We start from the raw sequence: 9,454 nt of genomic DNA on the forward strand, positions 1-9,454 counted from the left end.
ATGATATGTGGTCCTTTGTGACTGGCTCCTTTCACTAAGCATGTTTTCAGGGTTCATCGGTGTTGTATAGCATGTTACCAGTTCTTCATTCCTTTTAATTGCCGAATAATATATCATTGTATGGATATAACATATTTTGTTTATCCATTCGTTATGATAGACGTTTGGGTTGTTTTCACTTTTTGACTATTATGAATAATGCTATGAACATTCGTGTACAAGTTTTTGTGTGGACATAGTTTTCATTTCTTTTGGGTTTATAACTAGGTGTGGAATTGTTGGGTCCTATGCTAACACTATGTTTAGCCTTTTGAGGTACTGCCAGACTGTTGTCCAAAGCAACTATACTGTTTCACATTGCCACCAGAAGTGAATGAGGATTTCAATTTCTTCACATCCTTGCTAACACTTGTTATTATCTGTCTTTTTTATTACAACCATCCTAGTGGGTGTGAAGTGATATCTCCTTGTGGTTTTGATTTAGCATTTCTCTGATGGCTAATGATGTTGAACATCTTTTCACGTATTTTTTTGCCCATTTGTGTATCTTCTATGGAGAAATGCCTATTCAGATCCCTTGCCCTTTTTAAAATTGAGGTGTCTTTTATTATTGAGTTGCAAGAGCTCTTTATATACTCTAGATACAAATTCTTTATCAGACAGATGATTTGCCAAAAATGTATCCCATTTTGTTGGTTATCTCTTCACTTTCTTGGTGGTGTCCTTTGAAGGACAAAAGTTGTAAATTTTGATGATGTCCATTTTATATTTTCTTTTGTTGCTTGTGTTTTGGTATCATAGCCAAGAAACCTAATCCAAGATCATGAAGGTTTACACTTATGTTTTCTTTTTATAGGTCAATTCTCTCCCAGAGTTGGTCCTGTAACTTTAAGAAATTAGGGAACAATTTTCTCCAGTTTCTCCCTAAAGCCCACGGAAAAATTTCACATTTGGATTTTTCTTCATCTTCTTCAATTGTATTTGCCAGATACAGAGCAATTTAGAAATTTATCCTGTTATGCTCATTTATAGTAAATTTAGCCCTCTTGAAATAAACAAAGGTCATAGCCAAAAGATACTTGTCTGCCATTTTACAGCAGCAGTCCATGCACAAGTTATCTTGAATTAAATCGTCATGAAATAACTTAAAGAAAGCAGTCATTTCCTGACGCTGTATAACTAGACAGGGTCCTTTGGGGCATTTAGACTTTTTGCTATTATGTGCATTTTTTTCAGATGCTGGCCAACTATCTTTAAAAATAAGATGCTTCAGGTTAACAGTTTTTTTAGGCTGAGGTGATCTATTTGACCCTGATTTTACATGAACAGTGACAGTAGGTGGTGTCTCACAACACAGCTGATTATGCCTCATTTTGGTTTCCCAAGATTCCTGTGGAAACCTGGGGCCGAGGAACGGGGCCCGGGGCGGTCGGTCTCCCGCAGGTGCTCCTGGACCTCAGACGATTGCTTGCTAGTTGTTAAACCGCGGCACAACCAGCTCAACAATTTGATTTTTAAAAAAAGTATTACCAAATTAAAGGAGCCATGCTTGGTTTAGTGATGACTGAAGAAGATTTAGAACAGTGGGTAGAGAAGAGGCCTCTGTGTATTTGCTTATTGTCCAATCAGTGCATGAGAAAATTCTTCACAGTGTCTGGCACCATCTCTTCCTGTTCAGGTCCAGGAACCATGGCTTTATATTCTTTACTATCAGATGAGCCACTTCTGGTTAATTTCATATTTCCCACAATTAGTAAAATGTAGCAGTACTGTTATTACTTACAATGTTGATATTAAAACAATAGATATCTTTTTGCTTCTGCAGTTCCCGGATACCATTTATTTAATGCTGGTTACATCATCAGTCATGAAGCTACATCATCTGTTATACCACCCATGAATACTAGCTTCCAATGACTCTCTTCAAGGTTATTACTGTGCTTTGTTGATGATGACCACAAATCCAAGTCTTATCATAATTAGTTTTCTGGTTGTTAAATTTACTGTTTGGAAGCTTATAACATAAATATAGAACAAGGTGTTCTATATGTTATATATTAACGTCTATACGTTATATATTAATATATATAAATATAGAACAAGACATCTTCCAAGCATGTCTTTTCTTGAACTCTTCAGTTTATATTCAGTGCATTCCAAGAATGTGCTCTCTTTCAGTGTTGACATATCCCTGTCTTCCACATATAACCACAAATGAGGAGAATAAGTGAATGACTCTTGGGTAAAGCAAGTGGAGAAGTCCATTTCACACAGGGACTCTCCATTCCTCTTCCAGTACAACTTGGGAGCAACCAAAGAGAACATAATGTCACCATGTCAATGAGAAGCAAGAGAGGCATTGACTGGATGTACCCCTTGGTGTTATGAGCAATGATCATGAAAGCCTTTAGAGGAGACAGGTGCAGCCATCACTCAAGGACTGCCTAAAACATGGCATGGAGCCCATGGAGAGGGTGGGGTGATGGCTCTGAATGCCATCGGTGGAAGGCACATAGGGTAAAGGATCTCTGCTGCCAAGCCCAGAGCCCTTGGTCGCCAAAGACTACAGGTGCAACCATAAGAAGAACATAGGCGGGTGTGTGGTTTGAACTCAAGTGTTGATGGGGGACCATCCCCATCAGTAGCCTAGAGCCCTGAACTTATCCTTTGTCTGATGTGACTGTCCCCAAAAAACACCATGCTAGTGCCATTCTGGCAGCCCATTCTCACATAGTCTCATTAAAAAAGTGCTATGCCAGCCAGCCAGAGTCATCTGCTAACCTGGCCACCCTTCTGACCTGGGACTAATGACAGAGCCCAGGGCAACCCCGGGGGCATATGTTCCATAGCTTTTTGGGGCATTTGGTGGACTCCATGCAAGGAACAGAGGGCCAGAGAGTATCCTGAAGGGGAGATATAGGGCCCAAGGTCCACATCTTCGTACTGTAGAACTTGGTCCAGACTTGGGATGCCCTGCTGATGGCACTGCTGTCCCTGGCCAAGTCCAAGTGTTAGAAGAGGACTTGGAAAATTTGAGGACATGCTGAAGCCTGGGATCTGCAGAGGCCCAGATGGTATGTCCTGTTTGCCCAGGCCTGAGGGAGTTACTTCATCCAATGCCCTTTTCCTCCTTTCAAAATTGGTCTATCTGTTTCCATCCTCACCACTGCCCCGTAAACATCAGGTGGTGAGGTGTCCTTCTTCCCCTTCAAGGTCAACTGCTCCATCGTTCTCTATGTCATTTCCTCTCATCTCCTCAGAAACCTCACCCCATCAATGTGACTCCTCTCTGCTATGGTATCTGCAGCTTCCCCTTCTCCTCCCACTTTGCCTTTCCCTCCCGGCCAGAAGTCTTTTGTTGATTATTTTCTTTCCTGTTTTTCTCTCTCTTCTGTTCACTCTTCCTGAAAGAAAAGTCTATACTCATTTTCCTCCTCCGTTTTCCATTATTTTCCTCAAGTTGCTGCAGTTTGGGCTTCCTCTACCCTAGCTGCCCTGACCAGTTCTTAGTGACCAACGTGTCATGGAACTCAATTATTTCACTTCTTTAGACGCTACCTTGTGGCCTTCTCTGTTGCAATTCAGACTGCTGGAAGCTCTCTCCTTGACACTAGCTTCTTCTCTAACTTTGTCGACTGCTCTGAATGTTCTTTTGTGGTTTCTTCATGAGACTCTTTTTACCAAGCCTTTGAGCCTCTGCATTTGCTACTTGTATTAGTTTTCCACTCCCACCTAATAAAAGATCACAAACTTGGTTAAAAACAACCCCCATTTATTATCTCACAGTTTTGTATGTCAGAAGTCCGGGCGTGGGTTAGCTGGTCCTCTCTCTGGTTCTCACAGGTTGAAATCAGGAGCTGGCAGGCCTGTGTTCTTCTTTGGAGGCTCTGGGGAAGAATCTGCACCCAAGCTCATTCAGGCTCTGGCCATATCAGTCCCTGTGGTTACGGGGTAGATGTCCTTATTTCCTTGCTGGCTCTCAGCTGGGGTCACTTTCAGCTCCTAGAGGTAACCAGCTTTCATTGTCCTGTGACCCCTTCTGTCGCAAGGCCGGCAAGAGAGAATTTGTATGTATATATTTCCATTTCTCTTGGGTAATATCTTGGAGTGGGGTTGCTGTATCATCTGGTAAATATATGTTTAATTTTATAAGAAACTGCGAAATTGCTCTCCAAAGTGTAAAACAAAGAGGTTTTACGTTCCCATCAGCAACACGTGAGAATTCCGGTTGTTCCACGTCTGCACCAACACTTGATCTCATCAGCTTTTAAAATTTTAGTCGTTCTAGTGAGGATGTGTTGGCGTGTCATCATGGTTTTACTTTTTTCCTTCCTGAATGACTACTGCTGCCGAGTGTGGTTTTGGTCCTTATCAGCCATTTCTGCATCTAATTTTCTGAAGTATTTCCTAAAATCATTTGGCCATTTTTTAAATTGAGTTACTCGTTTTCTTATTATTGAGTTGTAAAAATTCTTTCTAGATAACAGTCCTTTGTCATATATATGCATTATGAATATTTTTCTCTTATATACATCTGACTACCTATCCCTCTACCTTTTATCAATCCATCTTGTCTTGATGCTTTCCAAAGTAAATGGCAGACACCAGTACTTTTTCCTAAAGACTCCAACATGCATATCATCACTAAAGTTCAACACTTGTTTAATCTTTTTACTTTTGAGAGAGGGTTTACATACACAAAAATCAATTGCAAGCAGATTGTAGATCTAAAGGTGAAAGCAAATACAAAAACATTTCTATAAGTAATACAGGAGAATATCTTCATGACATTAGGGTAAAGAATCATTTCATCATTTCTTTAACGGGACACAAAAAGTCCTAATTATAATGGAAAAAGACTATAGTTATTTAGTAATGATTTCTTTCTACTCATCAAAAGGTGCTATTTAAGGAATAAAGAGATAAGTCGCAGAGCAGATGGAGATGCCTGCAATAAATTACTTAATAAACAGTGTGTCTCATATAATATAATATAATTCTTATTATAATATACATATTATATTATTATATATATTATTAAATATATTATTGTATATTATATTACATATATTATTATATATATTATATTATTATGTATCTTATTATAATACAATTCTTGTAAGAATATAAGAATTCTTACCAGTCAACAGGTAAAAGACAGACAACCCAGTATAAAAAAACACAAGTCTGAAACACGCCCTCCACAAAATAGGATATCAAATGAAAATATTAAAATATGTCCAATGTCATTAATAATTAAAACCACAAGGAAAAATTTCTAAAATCCACCAGAATAACAAAAATTAAAAATTAAAAGTAATGACTACATTAAACGTTAGTAAAGGCGTAGAGCAACGAGAAGTCGAATATCCTGCTAATCAGAGTGTAAAGTTGTATAACCACTTTGGAAACTGTTTGCCATTATCCAATGATGTTGAACACGTGCATACCGTGTGACACAGAAGCTCTATTACTGCGTACATATCCAACAGAACTATATGCAAATATGTGCCAAAAGTTATATAAAAAATGTCCATATCAGCATTATTTGTAATAGCCTCAAATTTGAAGAACCCAAATGTTCATCAATAATGGAGTAAATAAATTGCATATTTTCACACAGTGGAATACTAAACATCAATGAAAGTGAAGTAATGACAGCTGTGGGAAACAACACAGATAGATACCACAAACACAATGCTTTGTGAAAGGAGACTTATACAAAGGAATACAACTTTCACAGAAAGTTCAAAACAGGCAGATGTAACCGAAGGTGTTGAGAAGGAGAAGAGGTAGGGATTGGGGGGGTGCACAGAGAAGCTTCTGGAAGGGGGGCTGGTAATGTTATATTCTTTAATCTGGTGGCAGTGACATTACTCACATGGCAATAATCCATTGAGCTGTCCCCATACAACTTATGCAGTTTTATGGAGCTATTTCATTCTTCAAAAAAGATTTTTTTTTTTAAATAACTGGTTGTGTCCTGTCTTTATTACTCATCTTTACCAACCTTGGTCAACAAACCTTCTCATGATGCGACCCCTACTTTTCAGTGCTTCTCTTTGTGCTTTATGCTCCAGCCATTCTGGGTGACCTCTCTTCCCTGAACTCACGCAGAAGTTTTCCACTTCGCTGCCTTTGCTCATTTCCTCCTCTTCCTTCAAACACCCTCCAAACTGCCTCCAACCATTTTTCAAGTCTCATCCCAAATGCCACTTCCCGCTCACAATTTTTCTGAACCTTCCATTTCAGCATGACCTCTACTTTCTCTGAAACTCCATGCTATTTTCTGCTTCTTTTTTGACCATGATATTCCACTTTTAATAATAGTTAATTGAAGTATTTTTCCTGTCCTATCTCCCATCAAAATCCCAATTAAAAGCAAAAGTGTGGAAAACGAATGTATAAAATAAAAAAATGTATGGCCTTGGGATTTAAAATAATTTTAATGGAGATTTAGTATGGAAAACCTCAAACATACAGTAAAGTGTAGAGAACAGTATAGCAAATCCCCATGTACCCGTCACCCAGCTTCAACAATGCTCATGGTTCTGGCTCAGTTCAGTCTTCAATCCCTTATTAGCTGAGCGACTGTTGGCAATTGAGATGGAAATTAAGCTATTAATTTCCTATTAATAAAAAAGGATGGATGTAAAATCCGCAAAAACAAGAGCAAATTTGGACCTGGACATGGTTATATGTTCAATAACATATAACCTTAGTTGTGTACCTGAATTTCCATTTGACGTGTTTTAACTTGAATATTATTGTGCTAACAGTTTGGTCTGAAAGTTTCCTATGCTTCCTCATGTATCCAAATGGTTTAACCAAGGTTCATAATGGGGTGAACAATGACTTTGGTGTCTATTTCAGAACAGTGTAATTTTCATCCACCCTCTCCCTCCCTCTTCCTCTCTTCACACCTTCTCTCCTTCTGACATGTTTTCTGGGAATATGTTTTCAGGGTTCAGCTCAGAGGCACACAACACCCAGGAATGTTGAAGGTGATGAAGCTTCAGAACAGAAGAGTGAGTTTCCCATCACTTCAGATTATCTGTGTGTGTGTGTGTTTCCATAGTGAACAGCAAGTGCAAAACAGATTGTGAGAGTGGAAGAGAGCTGTGGGTTATTATGCACTGAGAAGCTGATTTTCAAATGTCTTTAAAAAGGTGATTTTTCTCTGTGAGAAAGACAAATTAGAATCCACGTTATTGCAGAGCTGAGGAGTTTGGAACCTAAGAAGTGGACAGAGAACACTGTGTCTTTGTGGGGTCATTTCAATGAGTTTCTCATGTGTTGTTAAACATACACGTTTAGGAAGTAAGAATGCACTACGGGAAATATAAATAAGACTTGATAAGTTAAACATGTAAGGTCTTAATTTTACTATCTAGGAAATAAAAATAACATTTTTTCTCCTAAAAATAAAAAAAAAAGAAAAGTGAATACAAATCTAATAGCATCAGTCATCCTTCATTATGTCTGTCACTAAGTGCACAGAGAAACGCTGTTTTCACTTTTCTTACAGCAGAGCTTTTCCATTAATGTAACAACCGCACCCCCACACAAACACAAACTCCGTGAGCAACGCAGGTCGGCAGCAAGTTATATAACAAACTCTGTGGGTTTAATGTTAAGTGATTAGCTTCTTTTGGAATACTCGAATATTAGCGTGAACCTTTGGGGTTCGTGGGGGCGGGTGAGGGGAGCAGAGTGATGAACAAGTAGTTAGTACAGTGTTTTCCACAGGTCTGTGCATCGCCCAGCAGCATGGCGGTCAGGAAAGTGTTAAACTACAACCCCTGGAAAACGCTTCGGCCGCTGGGTCAGCGCGGGAGACGTCCACAGGTCGCTGTGTGCCTGTCAGCCTTCCCAAGCTGCTCCGTTGGTTATATTCGGTTTGCGTAGGGAAGCCTGTCTTCTCAAAGGCTGTACAGCACAACATACGTTTGTTCCTTCCGGTTATTTTCATTTTCTGCTGAAGCTTGCTGAGGAAGCTGACATTTCATGCTACCCAGCCGGGGACTCACACATCTTGCTTTGTCCACGCTGGTTCATGACTCTTGCCATCCCCACTAGCAGGGTCATCGTTGCTCACACTTACATTGAACGTTCGATCAACGCCTGCCCCCTTCCATCTGCACTAAAGCAAAGCATTTGCACAATCACTTTAACAACCACATTACAATCATCAAGATAGACTACAAATATTAAGGCACTATTTGTCCCAGAGAGGCAAAGGATTCTAATGTTATATTGTTGCTAGGCTCAGGAAAGATAGGGAGGCGACTGGGGGTGAGAAGTAGACGACGGTTAATCCAGCCTTTTTTTTTTTTTTTTTAAGATTTTATTTATTTATTTCGCACCCCCCCCCCCCAAAGCCCCAGTAGATAGTTGTATGTCATAGCTGCACCTCCTTCTAGTTGCTGTATGTGGGACACCGGCCTCAGCATGGCAGGAGAAGCGACGCATTGGTGCGCGTCTGGGATCCGAACCGGGCCGCCAGCAGCGGAGCGCGTGCACCTAACCACTAAGCCACAGGGTGGCCCTAATCCAGCCTTTTTAAAGAGCATCTCTGAAAACAGTAGATACAATCATTTTGCATTTAGCACATTTTAGTTTCAATTTATAGTTTCCAATATCCTGTTCCAACGTTTATTTACTGGACTGCAGGTTAATTAAATGAAAATGTAGTTCTTTGCAGTCTTTAGTGAAAAATTAAACTATTGTTTTAAACGACCTCAAAACAGGAAAAAAAAAAAAACCCTGTTATTTTAATATCCCATTAAAAGGCATATACATGCTTTACCGATAGGTTTATATTCAATGTATAGTTCCTCCTAGCTCTGTTTTTATGAAGACGGGTTCAGTCCCTTGTTTCCCCAGACTCTTTAACAGTACGGTGGTTGTTTAAATGAACTTTGAATTTTTGAATCAGGAATCTCTGATTTCTTTGATTCCTAGCCTCCTTTGTGTAATAAAGCAAGGATGCTATCTTTGCCTTCATTCTCAATCTTGCCTTTACCTGTTCTTCTTCTCTTCCCCATCATTAGCAAGCTCTTGCAACACATTATGTTAGTAGTACCTTACTGTGCAAACCATCCATTATAACCACTCTGGTCCGTATCTGCTTTACTTTACGGCTCATGGAAAGCAACCAGTGGAGTCAACCTATAGCGTGTTCTTTTTATTATAATAATACCTACTATTTAGTACAGATGTGTCACATCTCCTCTCAGGTATCCATAGCCCTTTAACCAAACATTACAATTAGCTGGTCCTTAATAAGTAATAATGGCAATAATTTGTCTAAGATTATAGAGAACATTTTTTTCAGAGCTTATTTATTTCCGGAGAATAGCAAAATGCTGGCACTATCAAAATGAGAAAATTCAACCATTCTCCACATCTTTCCTGAAATGTTTGATATTTTTAGCAACTTAATTTCTCCCCA

The 9,454-nt window shown here is 39.3% G+C and overlaps 1 pseudogene; it reads right to left on the reverse strand.

Annotated features, from left to right (window-relative positions):
• Nucleotides 1-850: 850 nt before the first annotated feature.
• On the reverse strand, nt 851-1,384 carry LOC101408444 (speedy protein A pseudogene; annotated as a pseudogene).
• Nucleotides 1,385-9,454: the final 8,070 nt, after the last annotated feature.

Source organism: Ceratotherium simum, chromosome 5 (assembly GCF_057802395.1).
Source record: "Ceratotherium simum simum isolate JZ-2026a chromosome 5, ASM5780239v1, whole genome shotgun sequence".
Classification (NCBI taxonomy): domain Eukaryota; kingdom Metazoa; phylum Chordata; class Mammalia; order Perissodactyla; family Rhinocerotidae; genus Ceratotherium; species Ceratotherium simum.